The 23,741-nt window shown below is 37.2% G+C and overlaps 1 protein-coding gene across 5 annotated transcripts in view; it reads left to right on the top strand.

Moving 5' to 3' along the window:
* Window positions 1-23,741, top strand: part of ZNF385B (zinc finger protein 385B) — a 327,173-nt gene that overhangs the window by 7,876 nt on the left and 295,556 nt on the right. The window contains exon 1 of one of the 5 annotated variants that reach the window (XM_047773002.1): window positions 16,529-16,923. The exons of the other annotated variants lie outside the window; for them this stretch is intronic. The gene's annotated coding sequence lies outside the window, so the exon portion shown is untranslated. Of the gene's footprint in view, window positions 1-16,528; window positions 16,924-23,741 lie in introns of those variants that run through there. 5 annotated transcript variants of the gene reach the window in all.

The raw sequence follows: 23,741 nt of genomic DNA, 5'->3' as shown, positions 1-23,741 counted from the left end.
AATCTTAGCCAACCAAATCCAACAACATACCAAAAAAATTATACACCATGACCAGGTTGGGTTCATCCCAGGTTCACAAGGATGGTTCAACATACGCAAATCAATCAGCATCATACACCACATTAACAAAAAAAAAAAAAAGTCAAAAATCATATCATCTCAATAGACACAGAAAAAGCATTTGACAAAGTTCAACATCCATTCATGATCAAGACCCTCGCCAAAGTGGGTATAGAGGGAACATTCCTGAATAGAATCAAAGCCATTTATGAGAAACCCACAGCAAATATAATCCTCAATGGGGAAAAACTGAAAGCCTTCTCACTCAAATCGGGAACAAGACAGGGATGACCACTCTCACCACTGCTCTTCAACATCGTTTTGGAAGTCCTAGCCACAGCAATTAGACAAACAAAAGAAATCAAAGGCATCCATATAGGAAGAGAAGAGATCAAACTGTCACTGCATGCAGATGACATGATACTATACATAGAAAACCCTAAGGACTCAACCCCAAAACTCCTTGAACTGATTCATAAATTCAGAAAAGTAGCAGGATATAAGATGAACATTCAGAAGTCAGTGGCATTTCTGTATACCAGCAAAGAAATATATGAAAAGGAATACAAAAATACGATACCTTTTAAAATTGCACCTCACAAAATCAAATACCTCGGAATACATCTGACCAAGGAGGTAAAGGACCTATATGCCGAGAACTATAAAACTTTAATCAAAGAAATCAAAGAAGATGTAAAGAAATGGAAAGATATTCCATGTTCCTGGATTGGGAAAATCAATATTGTAAAAATGGCCATCCTACCCAAAGCAATCTGCAGATTCAATGCAATCTCTATCAAATTACCCATGACATTTTTCACAGAACTAGAACAAACAATCCAAACATTTATATGGAACCACAAAAGACCCAGAATCGCCCAAGCCATCCTGAGAAACAAAAACCAAGCAGGAGGCATAACTCTCCCAGACTTCAAGAAATACTCCAAAGCCACAGTCATCAAAATAGTGTGGTACTGGTATCAAAACAGACAGACAGACCAATGGAACAGAATAGAGAACCCGGAAATAAACCCTGACACCTATGGTCAATTAATCTTTGACAAGGGAGGCAAGAACATCAAATGGGAAAAAGAAAGTCTATTCAGCAAGCACTGCTGGGAAACCTGGACAGCTGCATGCAAAGCAAAGAAACTAGAACACACCCTCACACCATGCACACAAATAAACTCCAAATGGCTGAAAGACTTAAATATACGACAGGACACCATCAAACTCCTAGAAGAAAACATAGGCAAAACACTCTCTGACATCAACATCATGAATATTTTCTCAGGTCAGTCTCCCAAAGCAATAGAAACTAGAGCAAAAATAAACCCAGGGGACCTAATCAAAGCTTTTGCACAGCAAAGGAAACCCAAAAGAAAACAAAAAGACAACTTACAGAATGGGAGAAAACAGTTTCAAATGATGCAACGGACAAGGGCTTAATCTCTAGAATATATAAACAACTTATACAACCCAACAGCAAAAAAGCCAATCAATCAATGGAAAAATGGGCAAAAGGCCTGAATAGACATTTCTCCAAAGAAGATATACAGATGGCCAACAAACACATGAAAAAATGCTCAACATTGCTGATTATAAGAGAAATGCAAATCAAAACCACCATGAGATATCACCTCACACCAGTCAGAAGGGCCATCATTCATAAGTCCACAATAACAAGTGCTGGAGGGGCTGTGGAGAAGAGGGAACCCTCCTACACTGTTGGTGGGAATGTAAACTGGTACAGCCACTATGGAGAACAGTTTGGAGATACCTTAGAAATCTATCCATAGAACTTCCATATGACCCCGCAATCCCACTCTTGGGCATCTATCCGGACAAAACTCTACTTAAAAGAGACATGTGCACTCACATGTTCATTGCAGCACTATTCACAATAGCCAGGACATGGAAACAACCCAAATGTCCATCGACAGAGGATTGGATTCGGAAGAGGTGGTATATATACACAATGGAATACTACTCAGCCATAAAAAAGAATGACATAATGCCATTTGCAGCAACATGGATGGAGCTAGAGAATCTCATACTGAGTGAAATGAGCCAGAAAGACAAAGACAAATTCCATATGATATCCCTTATAACTGGAATCTAATATCCAGCACAAATGAACATCTCCTCAGAAAAGAAAATCATGGACTTGGAGAAGAGACTTGTGGCTGCCTGATGGGAGGGGGAGGGAGTGGGAGGGATGGGGAGCTTGGGCTTATCAGACACAACTTAGAATAGATTTACAAGGAGATCCTGCTGAATAGCATTGAGAACTCTGTCTAGATACTCATGTTGCAACAGAAGAAAGGGTGGGGGAAAAATGTAATTGTAATGTATACATGTAGGGATAACCTGACCCCCTTGCTGTACAGTGGGAAAATAAAAAGAGGAACAGAGAAATGAGAATCAGAGGAAACAAATAGAAAGTGAATAATAAAATGGCAGACTTAGCACTAACATATGATTTCCTTAAATGGAAATGGCCCAAATATATCAATCAGAAGAGAGAGATTTTTAGAACAGATAAAAAAAAAAATCTTACCCAGTTATATGCTGCCTACAAGAAACTTACTTTACAGTCAATGGCACAAGTAGGCTGAAAGAAAAAGAATGGAAAAGAATATGCCAGGCAAACAGTAATAAAAAGCCAGGATTATCTGTTAACTACATTAGTGTATGATAAGGTAGGCTTAAGAGCAAAGAAAGTTACTAGAGACAGAGATTACATTATGACAAAAGGTTCAGTCCACCAGGAAGACATAATGATCCTAAATGTCCATGCATCAAGCAACAGAGCCTCAAAAATATGTGAGGCAAAACCTTATAGAGCTGAAAGAAGAAATATATAAATCCTCAACTGAAGAGTGTAACACCTCCCTCTCAGCAAATGATAGAATTACTAGACAAACTCAGCAAGGATATAGAAACGCTGAACAACACAATCAACTGACAGGATCTAACTCATTTATATAGAACTCCACCCAACAACAGTAGAAAACATATATATTTTTTTCAAGTGCCCATGATATTCACCGGGAGACACCATATTCTGGGCCATAAGACAAACCTTAAAACATTTAAAAGAATTGTAATCATACACAGTATGTTCCCTGACCATAACAACATTAAACTAGAAATGTATAATAACCAACAGGAAAATTAAACAACATATTTCTTAAATAACTCATGAATCAAAAAATACACAAAGGAAATAAAAATACATAGAACTGGATGAAAATTTTAAATATCAAAAATTTTTGGGATGTAGTTAAAACAGTAGTGAGAGAGAAATTTATAGCACTAAATGCTTATATTAGAAACGAGAAAAGGTTTCCAACAAGTAAGCTAGAAAGAAGAAAAAAGCAACCCAAAACAAGAAGAAGGAAATAATAAAGATGAAGAGCAGAAATCTCTGAAATTGAAAATAAGAAAGCAATAGAGAATTCAATAAAATGAAAGGTCGACTCTGAAAAATTCAGTGAAATTTACAAGCCTTTAGAAAGAATGACAAAGATGAAAAAGAAAGGAAACACAGATGAAATAGATGATATTTCTACAGAGTTTGGAACAATTTTATAAATGTAATAAGCAAATACGACAAAAGAAACTTATGTTCAGAAATCTGATAACTTAGAAAAATGAACCAGTTCTTCAGAAACTATAAACTACCATATGCAACAAGACAAAATAGACAATCTGAACAGGGGTATAATAAAATAGGTTGAATTCATAATTACAAAGCACCACCAAAAGAAATTTATAGATCCACATGGGTTCACTGGAAAATTGTACAAGCATTTAAAGGACACCAATTTTACAGTTTTTTTCAAGAAATAGAAGAGGAGGAAACAGTTCCCAATTTTTATTGTCTGATACCAAAATCAGACAAATAAAAAATAAAACAAGAAAACTACAGACTAATGTCTCTCATGAACTTAGACTGAAAAACTCTCAACAAAATATAAACAAACTGAAATCCACCAATGTATAGAAAGAATTAAACACCATGACCAAGTAGGATTTATTCCAGATTTTCAAGACTGGTTCAACATTAGAAAACCAAGACATAAAAAACACCATATCAACAGCTACAGAAGAAAAATCATACGATCATATCAATTATTGCAATAAAAGCATTTGAGAAAACACAACGCTCATTTTTGTTAAAAAAATCTCAGCAAGTTAGGAATAGAGGGGAATTGGCTCAATTTAGTAAGGAACATCTACAAAAAATCTATAGTTAACATCATGCTTAATTGTGAAAGACTGCTTTTCCCTGAGATCAAGAGCAAGGTAAGGATATCCACTCTCACCTCTCTTATTCAACATTGTACTGGAAGTTCTAGCCACCAAAATAAGGCAAGAATAAAGAAATAAAAGGCATACAAATTGGAAAGAAGAAGTATACTTTTTTCTCTCTGCTGATGACATTATGGTCTATGTCTAAATCCCAAAGAATGTAGGAAAGTTTGCAGGAGAGTACACAAAAACCAATTGTGTATTTATATATATGTATCTGTATATCACTAAAAATGATCATATGGAAACTTACATTTAAAAGTACAGTGTCATTTATTTATAATCACTCCCTCAAAAATGAAATACTTAGATATATTCTTTAAAAACATGTACAGAAATCTGCTGAAAATCACAAAACATTTAGAAATCAAGAAGACCTAAAGAAGTAGAGACATACCATATTCATGGATTGGAAAACTCAACACAATTAAAATGTCACTTTCCCCTAAACTGATCTTATACAACTCCTATCAACCTAGCAAGATTTACTGTAGACATAGACAAGTTTAATCTAAAGAGCACAGTCCCTACAATAGCTAAAGCAATCCTGACAAAGAAGAAATAAAGCAGGAAAAATCTCTACCCAAAATCAAGCCTTACTACATAACTAAACAATCAAAACTGTGTTTTCTATTTTTAATGGAGGTACAGACATGTAGAGCAATGGAAGAAACTACAAACCCCAGAAATATAAATCCACACAAATATGCTCGATTGACTTTTGAAACTTCAAATTCAATTCAAGGGAGAAGAATAGTCTTTTCAACAAATGGTGCTAGGGTAATTGCACATCTGTAGGCAAAACAACAAAAACTAAGTTTGACCTAAATTTTATACAATATTCAAAATTAAAAAAAATGGATTATAGATTTATGCACCCATGGCATATGGAAGTTCCCAGGCTAGGGGTCAAATTGGAAATATACCTGCCAGCCTACACCACAGACACAGAAATGGGGTATCTGAGCCGCATCTGTGACCTACATACACCACAGCTCACAGCAATGCCAGATCCCTGACCACTGAGCGAGGCCAGGGATTGAACCTGAATCCTCATGGATACTAATTGGATTCATTTCCATTGTGCCACAATGGGAACTGCTTTGATTTTTTTTTTGATCATAGATTTAAATGCAAAACAAAAATATAAAACTTAAGGGGAGGAAAACTGAAGAAAATCTCTGGGGCCTAGATCTAGGCAAAGAGTTCTGATTTGACACCAAAAGCATAATCCATAAATTGGAAAATTGATAAATTAGACTTCATTCAAAATTAAGAACTTCTGCTTTGTAAAATACCATGTGAAAAGAATGAAAGTATAAGCTACAGAGGGTAAAAATATTTGCAAACCACATATCCAACAAATGATCTAGAATACGTAAATAACTCTTAAAACTCAATAGTAGAAAAAAAGTCAAATAATCCAATAAGAAAATGGGCAAAAGATGGGAAGGGAAATTTCACTGAAAAGGATATACAGATGACAAATAGGTACATGAAAGATTTTTGACATCATTAGTCATTGGGGAAATGCAAGATAAAACCAGAGATTTCACTGTATACCAGTCAGAATGGCTAAAATAAGAAACAGTGACAACATCAAATGCTGACAAGGATGAAGAGAAAATGAATCACTCTTATATTGCTAATGGAAATGTAAAATGGTACAGCCATGCTAGAAAATAGTTCGAAGGGGGAGTTCCTGTCGTGGCTCAATGGTTAACAAATTTGACTAGGAACCATGAGGTTATGGGTTTGATCCCTGATCTTGCTTAGTAGGTTAAGGATCTGGTGTTGCATGAGCTGTGGTGTAGGTCGCAGACGCAGCTTGGATCCCACGTTTCTGTGATTATATTATGGCATAGGCCGGCAGCCACAGCTCCAATTAGACCCTTAGCCTGGGAACCTCCACAGGCCATGGGTGTGGCCCTAGAAAAGACCAAAAAGAAAGAAAATAGTTTGAAGTTTTCTTATAGGACTGAACATGCAATCACCATTTGACTCAGCTATTGTACTTTTGGGAATATATTCCAGAGAAATGAAAATATATTTTGCCACAAAAAATCTATATGTGAATTTCAAAGCAGCATTATTAATGGTAGCCAAAAACTACAAACAATTCTGTTTCCTGAGACTGCTATAACAAATTAATACAACTTTAGTTGTCCCAAACTAAAGGAATTCAAGTTCTGGGGTCTCTAAGTCTGAAATTTAGCAGGGCTGCACTCCCTCCAGGAGCACTAAGGAAAATCCGTTTCTTGTCTCTTCCATCTTCTGATGCCCAGTGGCTGCATCACTTCAATCTCCACCTCTGTCTTCACATCACCTTCTCTGGTGTGTCTGTGTCTTCTCTTCAGTCTGTCTCAAATTTCCCTTGGCTTCCCTCATGTGAGGATACTTGAAACTGGATTTAGGGACCCCTGAACATTTTCTCTAAGTCTCAGACTTCTTAACATAATCACATCTGTAAAGATCCTTCTCCAAATAAGGAAAAATTCACAAGTCCCAAGATTTGATGTGGGTATCTTTTGGGAGTGAATTGTTAACATGTGATACATCCATATCATGGAATACTACTCCATAATAAAAAAGTATAAACTATTGACACATGTAACAACTTGGATGAATCTCTAGGGAGTTACGCTAAGTGGAAAAAAATCCCACAAGGTTACGTACTGAGTCTATATAACATTTTTGAAATGACAAGATTTTAGAAATGGAGGAACTGGAGGCAGGTGTCAGGAGGCAAGTGTGTGTGATTATAAAGGGTCAACATGAGGCATCCTGTGGTGGTGGATTCATGAAACTACACAGGTGACAAACACACATACACACATACACATGAATACACGTAAAACTGGGATAATCTGGATAAGATCAGTAGATTGTATCCATGTCAGTATCCTGATTGTGATATTATTCTCTAGTTTTACAAAATGTTACCTTTAGTGGAAGCTGGAAAGGTGTTCAAGGTAATTCCCTGTATTATTTCATGCAACTGCATGTACATCTCCAATTATCTCAATAAGAATTTCAGTTAAAAAAATCATAATGAAAGTACCACCTAAAACACCCATATTCTAGTAGCATTATCAAAAATGATAACACAAATTTTAGGATTTTACTTTTTAAAAATTATCAAATGTCTACAGAGATGACTAAAATAGTCTCTTGAGATAGGAGTTAAAAGAAGACAGATATATAAATAAATGAATGACAGTGTGATATGCTAAGAACAATGATATATCTCCATATAAGGTAAATGTGGCACAGAGAAAGGGCCAGTCAACTTTACTAAGACCAGAGAAGGCTTCCTAGATGAGGTGATGTTTGTGATTAATTTTAAAAAGTGAGTGTCAAGTTATTCAAGGAAAAACAACATTCCAGGTAGAGAGGATGGCAGTGTAGATGCATGTTGGGATAAATTCTAGGTGGTTTACTATCACTGGAATGAAGTATGAGTGCAAGAGAGGGAGGAACATCCCTCTGGCAAAGTAGGAAGGTACTAGAACAGGGGGAAGAGTCATCCTTGTTCCATCGGATCTGAGGCACAGGAAAAACATAGCTGTTCAAACCCTTTTTAAAAAAAAATCAGGGACATCTGCTGGAATTCAGAGCTCCAAGTTCTCTTTCTAGCCCATTCTGGTTTATGTCAATTGGAAATCTCCCCAACAGGTCCAAACACCTCAGTTTAGGTTTATTTCCCCAGGATACCTCACCATTGCGCAGAGATTATTTTCCACAGCTTCCCAAGACCAGATAAAATGGACCACATTTTCTTCCACGTAAGGTAGCTTGTGACCCTTATCCTGCCCTCTGCTGCCTTGTGGGTGCCCACTGCTATAATATTTCTCCACTACCCCTGTTCCAATCACCATTCTCATTCTCTGAAGTGGACCTGAACTTAAGAAATTTAAAGCAATTGATGCAGTAGTGACTGATAATTAAACCCAATGGTTCTCAAAATTTAGCATGCATTAGAAGCACCTGGAGGGTGTATTAAAATGCAGAGCACTGGGCTCTAACCTCAGAGTTTCTGACTCAGTGGGCTGGGGAGTAGAAGAGCCTGAGATCTTGCTTTTCTAGAAAGTTTCCAGATGATGTTGAAGCTCCTTATGCAAAATCACACTTCGAGAACACTAACCCAGAAGATTTATAACCAGAAAAGGAGCTTCTTACCTTAAATATATTTGTTATTGGGACAGGGCCAGGAAAGAGAAAGGTGCTCTTCCCATGCTTCTTGTCTTTCCCTGGGGCATCCATTGATCCATGGAAAAAGAGGGATGATGTCATGGAAATAGAGAGACATAGCCCCCAACCCCATTAACCAATCCCTACCCTTGGCTGCGAGCTTTCTAAGCAACTCTGCATCTCTTACAATATCATGGAAACAGTGAAGGCAGACAGAAAGGCTGTGGTAGGTGGGTGAATGTGACCCTACCTTGTGCCACATATTGTACTAAGGAGGTTATCTGTTTTGAAACTTCACAGCAGATTCATGAGGAAGGTACTGTTATTGTAACAGACAATGAGACTGAGGTGTCAAGAGGCGAGACTGGAATGTGGAAGAAGGCAGTCCAGTTCTGCAGCCCAACTCCTTGTGGTAATGGTATTGCCTCCCATCTCTGGGCATTAGCTGGGCTGGGCAGAAGTTCCCTAGTTTAGTCCACAGGTTACTACTGCTCAGAGCATGTACCTGATTTGGAAGAATCAGAAAACAGGAGCCTGAGGTTCTGTCTGGCTGCATCCTGTTTCTGTGGTAAGACTGGCTTTTGCTGTTCAGAGGCTTTCCCCCATATCAGTTGGTGACACTCTCCCCTCTTCCAGTCAGAAGCGGGTAACTCCCCAGCTAGAGTAATAAATGTTAACTTTACACTTTATTATTCTCGTGCCCTTCAGGAAGGTTTGTGTCTGTCACAGAGAATCAAATTGCCTCAAGGATGATGGTAGGGAGGATTGATTTTATTCTGGGACTTTAAGGATTCATATTTCTTCAGAATGGCAAGGGATTCTCTCTTAGGAGGTAACCTGTGTTCCTGCTTTTGGCAATGGTTTGGCACAAACAATATTTGAAATTGTGGGATCAGGCCAAGAGCATGGAGGATCTGCTGAATTGTGCCAAGAGAGACACATGTGTACTTGATTAGACATGCACTGGAGATAGACGTTGTCATGAAAAGATTGAAATAATGGCTTTTGGCCTCACAGCCCAGCAAGATAAGTTTGACTATTCTCCCATTATAGCCAAGGAAACTGAGAACAGGAGAGATTTGGAGGCCTTTCCTCAGGTGACACAAAAAGATTCAAAATCTAAGATCCGTCTCTTTCTCTCTACATTAACCATCATAACTTTTTTTTTTTTTTTAACAAGTGCTTCACAAAGTAAAAATGAGAAGAATTCAGGACTATTGCCTTATTATCAGTGTTTGGCTTTTCCTGTTGCCTACTAACTAATATGCCAATTTTCTCTCCCACCTTCAATTAATTCCAAAAGAATTTCTAATCTCATTTAAAGTTAAGCTTTTAAGACTAAGCAGGAGTTAGTCAAGCAAATAGAGTGGAGAAAAATGATTCAAAGGGAATAAAGAGAATGTTTAAAATATTAAATTGAGAAAAAGTTTCATGTGTCTAAAAAGCTAAGATGTGGCTGAAATGGAGAGAGAAGATGAGAATGAAAGACAAGAACTCAGGAAGGCTGGAGAAGCTTTAGAGATTCTTTTTTTTTACATTTCTAAATTTTAATCATGATTCTATAGGTCAGAGATCGGGGCCAATGTCAGCCAGGTGCTTCTTGCCCGGGACTTAGTGGAGGTCAGTCATGCAGCTGCAGGTAGCTGGCATACCCACTGGGTTGGAGGGTCAAAGATGCCCTCATATGTAGTTCTAGCAGTTGGTGCTGGCTGCAGGCTGGGCCACTCTCGCCAGTGAACTCTCCTCTTTGAGAAGGTTAGACCAGGCTTTATTCCAGGAAAGCCATAGAGCAGCACTGCCAGACAGCAAGGGTGGACACTGCAACCACTGTGTTCTTTTGGTCGGAACTAGTCCCAAGACCATGACAAATTCAAGTGCTGGGAAAACAGACTCTGCCTCTTGGTGTGAGAGGCAGCATCTTCCACTTGGCCTTACAAATTCTGAACTGAGTTTGAGTAGATTTTTAAGTTGAGGACACTTTGGGGGCAGAGGGGGAAAAATTAAGGATGGGTTTTGGGGATGGAGGGCAAGATCCGAAAATGGGTTGTCAGTTGGAGCATTGTATACTCTGTTCGTTTCTTTGCTGCCGTATTCTGTGATGCTGATGGCTCCAGGATCTTTGGCTGTTTTTATCCCCCCTTCCCTTCTAATGATCTCTTACTTTCCTTCCAATTCTACGTTCAAGAAATAGCTTCTGAGGTCAGGGGACACTCTGATAAGTATAATAACTATTAAGATATGTGTGTGGGTTTTTACATATATAAGCCAAATTCTTATGTTGCATCTCATAGATATTTAAAGTGTAAAATTTATCCTCAAAAGTATTTTCTGAAACATTTTTTGGAACTTTAGAAATTAAACTTGAAATGGCAATGCTGGGGAATTACCACAAGATGGTGCTACAAGTATACTGAAAATAAGATATTAGCCTTATTCCTAAACCCACCACATTTTGCTGGAATTTATTAATGAGTATGGGAAAGCAAAGAAATACAGAGGGGTGAAAATGTGTGTGGGCAGGAACATGCTCATTTGACAGAATTTTTCTGAGCATCTTCTATGATAGGGGAGCTATTGGGGTGTGTGTGTGTGTGAGAGAGAGAGAGATTGAGAGGAAGGGGTAGGGGAGATTTTTCTCCAGTTTTCAGGAATAAAAATTACTACTTAAAATCATAATGGTTCACCTTGTCTGGAAAAAATTATAGTCCATTTTAAGAGATACTACATACAAACATAAATTGTTAATGATGGGACATTCCTGTCGTGGTGCAGCGGAAATGAATCCAACTAGTATCCGTGAGGATGCTGGTTTGATCCCTGGCCTTTCTCAGTGGGTTAAGGATCTGGCATTGCTGTGAGCTGTGGTGCAGGTCACAGGCTCGGCTCAGATTCAACGTTGCTGTGGCTGTGGCCTAGCCTGGCAGCTATAGTTCTGCTTTGACCCCTAACCTGGGAACTTCCATATGCCGCAAGCGCAGCCCCTGAAAAATAAACAAATTGTTAATGGCAAACTTATGTTTGTGTGTGGAGGCAGAGATGGGGCTAGAATTCATCAATACGATGCCATATTTTACTTTTGCAGTATAAACATATGGTTTTATATGCTTTATTTCTTATCATTTTGATGAGTCACTTTGCCATTTATGACTTAATCAAGAAATCTTTTACAAAATATAAGTACCATGATGAGAGCATAACAAATCATTGATGTATCAGTATCAGTGAGTTTTTAGCAGTGAGTATACTGGGTAGGTAAGGTGTTTCAGTGTGGAGGCAGGTGGGTTAAATTACTTACACTGCACTTATTTCCCTGGACCTATTAATTGTAAGTCCATAAAACCTTTTCATGGAATAATTATTACATAGCTCATTTACTAGACAGAGACCATATGACTGCCTGTAGTTTGCCATGAAGAGACAGACTCAGAAAGGAAAAAGGTTTCAGTCGAAATATGCCAGAAGAGATCCTTGAAAGTAGGGCATTTGATTTCCTTAGTATAAATCCCAGGTCCTTATGAGAAAACACAGGAATAATTTAGACCCAATCATGACACAGTAGAAGTAATATTTATCTACTTTTCCAACTCCTTGTCTTATCCGGTATTGAAACTTAGAAACTAAGTTTCTAAACATTTTGCAAAATCCTAATTTTATTCTTCCAAACAAGAATAGATAGTGTCCCACATTTGTACTCCCCAGGTAAATTCAGTTGAGATTTATATTGTAGAGCTTATTGAGGTTGAGATTCCTTATGAAAGTAGAACAATTTGGAAATAGAATGAAGGTTCCAGTTATAACTTCACCACCACCCACCACCCCAAATGCCTTGAGATAGAGCCTAGCCATTGTGGATGGTGTCAGAAATCTAGAACTACACTGAGGGTCACCTGAAAAAGTCATCATAGAACAGTTCCATCTTCTGTACATGTGGTTTAGAAATGTTAAAGAAGTATGTTGATTATATAAGTGCAAAGCTCTAAGGAATTGATATGTTAAGGACTTTGAATGGAACTTTTTCAAAAAAAAAAGAATTAAAAAGAGTAGTTGACCCTGTTTTAGTGAGGGACAGATAGTCTTTTGCTTTAAGAATACTTTTGACTATGAATTTTTACAGGGTATCACAGACAAATGTTGTTTTATATCAAGGCTTGGTTTTTAGGTTTTAAAAATTCAAGATTTTAAAATTTAAAGAAAATCATAGCAAGTATTTGGGTGGCTGAGAGATTGGAAGCATCAAAGGCACACTTAAAATATTGGTGATTTAGAATAGAAGTGTTACCTATTTTAAGCTTCTCCGGGGAAACAGCTTTCAGTAGCTGGCTCAATAGAACCTTAAAATTATTGGGTTCATATTCCCCCTGTGGGATGATGTGTTGTCACTCTAACTGTCCACCTTCTTTCACACGGACGTTCTGCTTTCATGCCTCACAGCATCACAGCCAAGGAGGCTGTTGGACAGACATTGTTCCAAGTTAGACAACCTTGTAGAATGTTGCCACTGACCATAGGGTTGGTGTTCAGCCTTGGCACTTACAGTTTTTCTGGAGCTAGTTCTTAGGCCAGCTTTGAAACATGAGGAATTTGGAGAAACTGGGTAGGTTGGTTTTTGAATTTTTTTAAGAGCTGAATGTGATGGCATTTGCATCATGTTGGCCCACTTCACTTTAGAACCCTGCCTCTGGTGAGCTTGCCTTGTAAGATCTTTGCCTGCAGATTCTGGACATTTATCTTTTCTTATGTGGACATGATGTAAAAGGTGTAAGATGTTGATTTTCTTCCTGGGGAGTTACTCACTCTAGATAATCAATTTCTTAAAGAAGTTGCAAGAATTTCATCAAACCGCCAGTTCACTGTTTTGGTTGCTAAAGAAAGAGTTCACCAGATGATGCTGTACTGTCAAAAATGAGTGAATGTAATTTCCTTCATCACATGGAACATGACTTGTGTTTGTATTCTAGATATTAAGATTAGAGCCACATATTCCATTATACTTTATACATTAAAGTATTAGGAAGACCATTTTTCTCCCAAGCACCCCAGGGCTCCTCCCCACTGCAAGTCTGGGTTTCAAGACATACTCAAGAAGTGTTCTTAGTTGAGGGGGAAACCTATAGTTTTTTTTAAAATAAAAATTGTATATATTTAAGGTATGTACCATGATGATTGAATATACATTTACATAGTGAAATGATTACTACAGTCAAGCTAATTAAAATATTCATCCCCCCTTATAATCATTTGTGGTGAGAGCACCTGAAATCTACTTTCTTAGCAGATTTCCAGTACATTTGACCCTTGAACAACATAGGTTTGAACTGTGTGGGTCCACTTATATGCAGATTCTTTTCAGTAGTAAATACTACAGTACTACATGATCTGCAGTTGGTTACATCCACGGATATACAGGACCTCACATAATGAGGGAGGACTGACTATAAATTACATTCAGATTTTCCACTGCATGGAGGGTCAGTGCCCCTAACCCTGGCCTTGTTCAAGGGTCAGTTGTATGCAATACGGTATTATTAACTCCAGTCATCATGATGTATATTAGATCCCTAGACTTATCCATCCTGTGTAACTGCAACTTTTTATTCCTTGAGAGGTTCTCTTAGAAGATGGTAAATATCCTATAGGTCCAAAGTCTTAAGTCCAGTGTCAATGCTTTGCTGTGTTAATGCTCTTCAATGCACTTACTATAGAAAAGTATTTGGGAAATATAGGAAAACTCCAAATAAACAAAACATAATATCCATATGTCTTAAGAATATATCCCCTTTTCAAATAAGACACAATGTAGTTACTTTTAAACTAAAAATGCATTTCCTTCAAAAGGAGTGCCAAATACATCCGTAAAGATAGAGTCCTGGCTTAGCAGGCAATTGAGGTTCTGTTAAGCTCCTGTCTTAGTTCTACATTGTTGTTGATGTCTATTAAGAATACACACACACATGCACACACATATACACCTTTTTTTGCCTATCTTGTTAAAGCAATGCTAATCTTCAAATCTTTTGTCTAGGCAGGAGAGCGCTTGCAGAGGAACCATTTTCCAACCCATAACATCACAACGGTTTAAGTAAATATTTCTACAGGTCCATGTTCTCTTACCTGCGATTCCTGAAATCCAAGAAGCTCTGAAAATCAGAAGTTTTTGTCATTTATATTGATGACAAAATCTGACCTGAACTGATGTGAAGTTAATGAGTCTTTATTTATCCCATCTAGGATGAATGTACATGTATTTCACTACAGGATTGTTAATATGTCTGATTGTAGGCTGTTGCCCTAGACCCCACAGGAGGCATTATATAAATCACAGCGCACACAGAGTATTATCTTTCTAAAATCTGAAAGCATTTGAATTCTGAAATGCATCTGGCACTAGGGGTTTTAGATAAGGGATTGAGGACCTATAATCAAATATTATGGTTTCACTTTATTACTAGGGAGCTGCAAGTATAATAATAATAGTTTTAGGCACACAATTTCTCATGAACTATTTTCTAAGATGAGAAAAGTACAGAGAAAGAGAGAAAAAGGACATGGAGCAATTTCAGGATCAGAGGTTCCCAGTGCTCTTTCTCATAATCCTAGGGGCTTCATGAATCACAAAATGAATGGAATTCAGGCAGTGAAAGGAACCACAAAGGTTTGGTGCATGCTCCTATGACGTGGGTATATGTACACCTACACACACACATGCACACACACGTTTGTGTGTGTCTCCACTCATGTATGACTATAACTGTCTTCAAGCAAAGGCATCCAGCCAGTGTCCTGTAAGGGGTCTCTTCCACACACAGGGACCTAATGAGGGTACCCAGGGGAGCGCCATGTTTAGTATTGCTCCAGAATGCTGTTTTATGTAAATGTATGTTATGGCATATTTCATATTTTGCACAAATGTTTTAGATTGTAGATACTGCTAAGCATATCTCTACCTGAGAGCTACTCGTATTATTAGAACTGAACACAGCATTTATAGAAGATCCCCAAATCAGGAATTGCATTTATGGATCCTGATTTGCTCTGCCTTTAGAGTCTTAATGAGAAACTAAAACCCTTTTTTAAAAATCTAAATACAACCTTAAATGTGTGCTTTGTCAATGCAGCCTGCTAGCAATTGCGCCCAGTATTTTTGTGATGTTTTGATAAATGTTTTATGTCCCTTTTGCTTTGTACTTTGCATGTACATGTCAAAACTCTATATTTTGTGATCTCAAATCATTGCTGCTACTTTCTTGGATTTAGCTACCTTGTGCCTTTTTAAGACTATATCAGCTGGCTTGTGCATCTCATATTTTAGTAATAAAAGAGGAAGTGTGGTCAAAGGTAAAGGTTTAAATTTGGGGGTGGCTAGGGTAGGGATGTATGAATTTAATAAGCTATAGATTTTGTTAAAAATAATAAGCAGTAATGACCATGGGGTTAAAAGTATTCTCTACTTGTATGTCCATTTTCTTGTTACACAGAATATGTTTAAATTTTTATTGTTAAAGAATTTGCCTTGGAGTAAAATAGGTAGTATTTTGCCATGGTGCTAGCATAGCCCTGCACATTTTTATTGTCATTTTTATTTTAATTTAGCAACAGACACTCAGGGGTTAATAGAAATTTAACTTGCTCTTTATTGGACATCTGTGTCAAATATATGGAATTTTGGGGGTTACAGTTATAATAGACTCTAGTGATTTCATTTGTCTATAGAAAAGTCCCAGGGACCTATGCAGCTATTTTGGTTTTTGCAGCTTTTATGATAAGTCCTTATAATATAGACTACTGATTTCTTCTCTGTATTCTGCTCATTGTTGAAAACCAGAGCTATTTTTAACATTTACACAGTTTCAATAGACGATTCTTCATTCCACAAGGTTTGGTGCTAAATCTGTGGAGCTTTTCATAATCATATCCTTTTTGTGGTTTGCTTGAATTTGATCACAGTGGCTGATTTCATGCATTGATAATGAAGGCTTAGGTTGCCTGTTTCTCGGCATAAATCCACCTCAGACTTGTAGGTTGACAGTGCTTCTGGTTTCAGCACGCATGGAGATATAGAATTGAAATTGCTCTGCTTTCTTTACAAATGACTCAGAGTGTGCTTGTCCTTCCCTAAAATGTTGCCAGCGTGTAAAGGATTTTCAATGAGCAGTGCAATAAGCCAGCATCTGGGAAGATTTGGAGCTGCACTGATATAGCGTGGTACTGTCACACAGATAATCGGGGCTGGAGCCAAGTTCCCCGTAGCCCCGTGCGTTACACTGGTCACATCCTGGAAGTTTTGTTTATCCAACTTGGTTGCTCTCAAAGCTGGTGAAAGCCCTGCCAGAATGTGGAGTGGACTTCCTAGCAGAGGTGAGCATTTTTATTCTAAAACTTGGATGCCGGGATCTGGGGTTGTTAGTAGCGATTCTTTCAAACGCTGTGTTGAATCCTGGGGAGTTATAATTTGTGTTTATCACATCGCACTGACAGATCAGAAGAGGCAACAGTGGAGTGAAAAGTATATGATTCTTTAATTGGGGTGGGGGGTGAGTAACTCCTTAAGTGGGTGGGATAGCATTCTTTTCATTCCATGCTGTTTGCCTAGGACATCTTACCAGTAGGTGACTTCCTTTGCATTTTAAACATTCAGAACAAGTCAGTGATATTATGCAATTTGCTGTCATTACTGAAAGAAGCCAGTTAGCAGTGTTATTATGTGCTTCAGGTATATTAAAGAAAGGCTAATAAATAACTAAATGTACTTTGTAGAATCTTTGATGTGAAAAACATATAGCAGGAAACAAGGAATTATGAGATAACTCAGAAAGCAAATGAAATAGATTACATACTGGAGTTGACACCTTGTTAAGCTTGACATTATTGATAATTAAAAGTTATGACCTATTAGGCACTGGACAACCTACAGTAATTGATTTCCTGAGATGGTAGTACTAAATGAGAGGAGGAGAAAATTAGCAGCATTTCTTCCTAAAGCATGTTGTAATTAGATGGGATGTTTTAATGTGGTAGATTTTATCATTTAAATGGAAAAAAGTACTGATGCTCATCTGGACAGTGAAATGACTAGATTAGCATGCCCAGACAGGTCTGATGTGGCATAATTGTACAAGGAGAGTGTTTGAAAACCACCCTGATAAGGGCAAGCTCAAACTTACCCTCCAAGTAAATAGAATTCATATTGCTTGGGCTCTTCTAAACTCTAATTCCTACATGATAAAAAGCTGTTTTTAAAGAAGAAAGGACTGTGAGAGTTATGATGTATTCTAATAACATTGTGCTTACTGAACCTGTTTAGTATGTTAGGTTTGCAGAGAAACCTATTTTTATTTGATTTGGAGCTAGCATGGCACATGGGGTGTGTGTGTGTGTGTGTGTTTTCCTGCTAAATTTATTTGTGGCAGCTGTTTTATAGCTTTCAGCTCTAAAGTTATAGATAAGTGTGTGTTTCCCTGACAGAAGATTCGAGAACCCCGTTTCCTGCCACTACACGTAAAGCTTGGCTAAGCAGACGCATCAGGAGCAAACCATTTGTGTTCGCCAATCTGTCTCAGCAAGTCCCAGGGCCACTATCTTGCTAGAAGCCACTGTGTGCTTTTGAAAGCATGAAATTAGTTTTATACTGAGCACATGGTTTCTCATTTAGCAGCTCTTTTTATGGTAATGGTCAATTTATGGTTCACTGCCAGGATTTCAGTGTTCTGTCAAAGCCGATAGCTTCTGCTAAGGTGTCTCTATGAGATAAATTTTTAAAAAGCTGATGGGGGGAGGGACCTAATTAACCCCTCAAGAAGAGACTCTTACCTTCAACCCAGTCTACTTTCTGAATGCATTGTCATTTCTCCAAAGTTCCTTTATATTGTTTGATCCAGGACTTATGAATTTAAAGTTGCTGATATTTATCAGTTTGGTCGTTACTTGACATGTGACATCAAAACAGGTGTGGTCCTAAATTTAAAGTATTTGTTTGTCTTTTTGCAATGCATTTGTAGAAAATCACTCTATTAGTGATGACCACACTGTGTGAATCATCAGTAGGCTTATCTGCTTGTTTGTTAATATATCCTTTAGAGCACTATGGGGGAAAGTACAAGGGTTTTATATATTATATAGTTGATATAAACTACCCACACTGCATTACACATATACATGCTATGAGGAGGTTTAGTTAAGGAATAAAATTAAATAGTCTGAAGATACATTAGAAATGTTAAAAATGCCTTCTTTCATACAACTGCCTCATCTTGAAAAGTAAAAACTCTCAAAGGCTATAATCATAGAAATATTAAAAATAGTTTTTGTTTCCACGGCGTGATACCAGATGAAATGTAATGTAAATGTTGTAAGAATTATTTCCTTAGCCTTTTCTTTCCGTCAGAAAATAACCCTTGTTGAAAGTTTTGCCAGTCAGAATGCATTTTGAAATAGAGGTGATAAAAATTAACTACCAGGACATTTAGTGAAGTATTTATTCTTGTGTTTATTCTTTGTGTGGTGGGAAGAAATCTGTACAGGTGGTTTAGGGTACACATTGAAATGGTGCTATTATATTTTTCCTTTCATATGGCCTTGACAGTGGAACTGAAAACACTTCTAAAATCTCAGATTTCATGGTTTTTATTTTCTTGTTAATCCTTTGATCATTGCCTAGGTTAAGTGATTTCACATGATTAAAGATTCAAGCTAAAATGTTATTTATTGTAATTCAGGGATATATTATGTGCCATTATAATCAGAAGATTTTCTGGTTTTAGATGGAGCATAATTTTAAACACCTTTTTTCTCTGTCCTTTTGGGAGTATCATGTCATAAGTCATCATGTGATTGTCTGGGGGATTTCATTTTAGATTTTGACTTACAAAATAAGTATCTTACATTTCTCACTTCCCCAAAGCCCATGAAACAATTGAGTTTGTGAGTTGAGACTTAGAAGGTCAGAAGGGCATTGAAATTTTTTTTTCTCTTTGAAATTCCTGATGATGTAATGTGTTTAGAAAGTGAAACCTTTAAAGAAATTTTAGAATGTCAGAATTTTCTTAGAATTGTGGAACTTGTCATTCCATAGATCATGGAAGATTCACTAGAGGAAATGAAGGATAATTTAGCACATCTGCCTGAAGTCTTAGCAGCAATTTCTCTTTCACAAGAGGTAGGACTTAGAAAGTTTATCACAAGGATGTGAGATTCTCATGAATCTCAGTGATGTACCTGCATCTTTTCAGTTTCAGGTCAAGAGATAACAATCTTGAGTTTCCTTCAGCAGATTTGTTAAAATGATTAGTTAAAAAACATAGTAGATGTAGTAAGCCTGCTTTAGTTGAGAAATATGATTGCAGAACTCTCCTAGTTCATTGAGCTGCCCCGTTACATACATCCAGTAATTAGTTTGGACTATTTATATACTTGTTTTTTATTTTGAGGTATGTTCCTGTGGTGATGAATAATTTTTAGTGTAAGTATGTCCCATAAAATATTTGGAATATACTCGTGCCAAACATTATTTGTTGTCTAGCCACAATTCAGATTTGACTGGGTATCCTGAATTTAATATGGGAACCCTACCTAGTTTCTATATAAAAAGGTGAGTCTCTAATTATTACCTAGAAAACTGAGTCTATCAGAGCTAAAAATGGAGGCATCACTCTTCCCTTAAGCAATCAATTTCTGCTGTAAGAGTTTATGCCAGGAAACTTCTATGATAAGAAAGTTTGCATTCAAGAAACTTAAAGTAGTATAAAAATAGGTTTGATGGAGAGAAAATCATGAGTAAGGGTATGAAAAACCCCTTGTAATTACTGAGATAAAATAATGAAAGCAGAACATAAAATAACTGTCAGCAACATTATAAATATATCAATGCAAATTGGACAATTAATTTACAGTTGTTATAACCTCTTGCCAACTAGAACATTTTCAAGGTTTTTATCCCTCAACAGGTTTTAGATACTTATAAATTAATTTTTGTTGTGGTTAAGAGGCATAATGAGAGCCTCCCTGCTCAGTGCCTCTCTGCACCTGCATCTGGACTTAATTCAAATGTTCATTGTCCTTTGGCTTTTAGGACTATTTTGACTGCCATTTCCTAGGGAGGCAGAGTAACTTGCAAACTTGACTTGGAAGGATCCTTTGACTATTCAGTCACCACATCTGGGTAAAATAGAATAGAGGTAGTTTGTGTTGTGTGCCTACTCTATGCCTCATACAATATAAAAATGTTATAGGCAGGTTTTTTTTTTTTTTTTTTGGCTATGTCCGAGGCATGCTGAAGTTCCTGGGGCAGGGATTGCACAGGGCGACAGCAGAGACCTGCACATAGCAGTGGCAATGACAGATCCTTAGCCCACTAGGCCACCAGAGAACTCATATAGGCAGTTTTTTTTATTGAATTCTTATTAAAACATTATAATGTATTAATATAATACCCACCATACAGATACTAAGCTATTTGTCAGGAACCCTGCCACTTGCCTAGACTTACTTGATCCTGGCTCTGAATGTCACTCTTAAACAAATGAGCAACCTCTTCACAGGAGAATAAAGGAATAAAGGTTCATCTTCCTTTATCTCACCTAAGGCTGTATTGCAAAATTCTCTTTGTTCACTTAGCTTTCTCCATTACCTTTCTTCTCTCTTTTCACTTTTTTTTTTTTGTCTTTTTAGGGCTGTACCTGTGGCCTATGGAGGTTCCCAGTCTAGGGGTCAAATCAGAGCTGTAGCTGCTAGCCTATGCCACAGCCATAGCAACACTGGATCTGAGACATGTCTGTGACATACACCACAGTTCATGGCAATGCCACATCCTTAACCCAATGAGCGAGGCCAGGGATTGAACCCACGTCCTCATAGATGCTATTTCAGTTCATTAACTGCTAAACCAAGACAGGAGCTCCTCTCTTTTCACTTCTTAATATCTCTTCCCCCTGCCACTATTTTGTAAATATCCCATACAGAAGTGACTAGACATCAGTGTATAATGTGATTCTTAAAATGAGAGAAAAAAATGTGTAGAAGTTAACCGTCAGTATAGAAGCAATGTTTAGAATGGTTCCTTTAAGCTAATCTTTTTGTACCCAATATAAAATGCCACCTGCCTTCTCTCTCTGTCAGTCATGTGATACATCAGAGCAAGAGACCTATTTCAAGCCCACACTGAGCAGGTGAATGTGAGAGCAATTAACCCATGCTTTGGAAATGGGTTAATAGCCCACTAAAGAACTGTTTAGTAAACCGTATCTTCTTTCAGGGAAGTGGTAACACCCCTGCCACCATGATCTGGTTCATTTCTCAATGTCTTTTGTCCTAGGACAAATTGTATTTACTTCCATTATTTTCATATTTCTTAATGGTATCCTGCTATTTCAATCTGATTATTTTTTATCTTAAATAATATTACTTTTGGCCTCCAATCATCAATCTGTTTTCTCCTTTTGCCTAGTTATAAATGTTCCTGTGTTATGCATTACTTTTAATTGTTTAAAATAATATTGGTGGCTTTTTCTGGTATTTAAACTGTACACTTTGAGAAAAGGTTCTGATTCCTCTTTACCTTAAATATCTCTCTATTCTAGTCTCCATGTCAGCACCAGTGTCCTCCTACTTATGTCAGTCCTATTTGGCTGTGCTGTCTGTTTGTTATGGCAAAATACCAATGTGAATCCATAATGTAAATTTCAGTCACTAAATATCTTCTAAAAATGTTTTTTTCTTTGAGGTTGTCCTCACATTTTTAGAAAAGGCACTGGTGGGCAAGTAAAAGTTACTAGTGGTTTAACGGATTCCATTTCTTTTAATTTCCTAAAAGGTGAGATTGTTCAGTAGCTACATTTTCTTGTCAAATGGCAATTGAGTAATAAATACATGCCTCCCACAGGGAATGCCTGTTCCATCAGAGTGAGGAGACTTCTGTCTTAATCCATCCAGGGAGTCTGTAACACCACTGGGACATTTAGCTGAACATCTTTTTGCTGACATTTCAAAATTGGTGTGTGAATTTCACTTGGGGATCTATGGTAATTCTAGTTCTATTTTTTTTCTCTGATTCATTCTTTGGTAGTGTTGACTTTTTAGAAGATGATGGAGGGAGTGACTTTATATTCAGAAAACTTCTGTTTCTCCTTGCGAGTTTAAGGTGGTATTTCTTTGCTCAAGTTTTTTTGGGGAATACTGGAAAGGGGAGCCTGAATTTTGAAGAAATTTTAAAACATTCAGGAGTAAGCAAATTCAGAAATGAATCCGCAGGGACTTCTTTCTGTAATATTTGTCTACATTTTATGCATTTTTATTATCGCATAGTGGGTAATACTGCATTTATAATAAATTAGTCAACTCTTGCTTAACTGGAGCTTTTGGATTTTGTATAAATTAGGTACACAACCACTTTTATGCAAATGAAGGAGAACAAGCAGTGAATATCACTCTGTGTACACAGTAGGTGGAAATCCTATAATGGGTTGTGAATCATGCTTTAACTGGGATATGGAGAAAATGTGGACGGCTTAGAAGTGATCTCTAACACTTATTTCTTGCTTCAGCTATGACTGATTTAACCAGCATCAAATCCCTATCAGCATATTTTATCATGGTACTTCTTTAATTGAGTGAGTGCAGTAAATACTATAAAATAGGTAATAATAACAATGATAACACTTTTCAACTAACTACATGCCAGAACTTCTACATGTACAAACTCATTTAATCTGTATAACAACCTTACAAGTAGTTACTATTAGACCTTTTTACAAGTAGGGAAACTGAAGTGTAGATAGGTTAGGTTACCTGCCCAAAGTCAGACAGGTATCTCAGGTGGGATTTGAACCCAGGAAGCTGGGCTCCAGAATCCATGCTTATAATTATCCATATTATTTTGTGAACAAAATAGAAAGCTGTGGATTGAATGATAAAGTAATTCCTTGGGTTTGTAACTCGTTGAATATAACCAAATGTCTCCGACCAATATTAATTTAAACAGAAGCTCCAGATCTCTGTAATAATTTTGTGAGAATATTGATGACCTGGTCTTTAAATTTATAGGTGAGAGATATAAAGCTGAGATAATAAATACATAGGAAAATACAGTTAATATAAATCTTGATATCTAGGCCATGTCCTATGAAATAAATCAGAATCTGTGAGTGCCACCCAGGAATCAATATTTTTCAAGCTCCCAAGGT

Source organism: Phacochoerus africanus, chromosome 3 (genome assembly GCF_016906955.1).
Source record: "Phacochoerus africanus isolate WHEZ1 chromosome 3, ROS_Pafr_v1, whole genome shotgun sequence".
Classification (NCBI taxonomy): domain Eukaryota; kingdom Metazoa; phylum Chordata; class Mammalia; order Artiodactyla; family Suidae; genus Phacochoerus; species Phacochoerus africanus.
The sequence above is the reverse complement of the archived record's forward strand: the minus strand, read 5'-3'. Positions and strand labels throughout refer to the sequence as shown.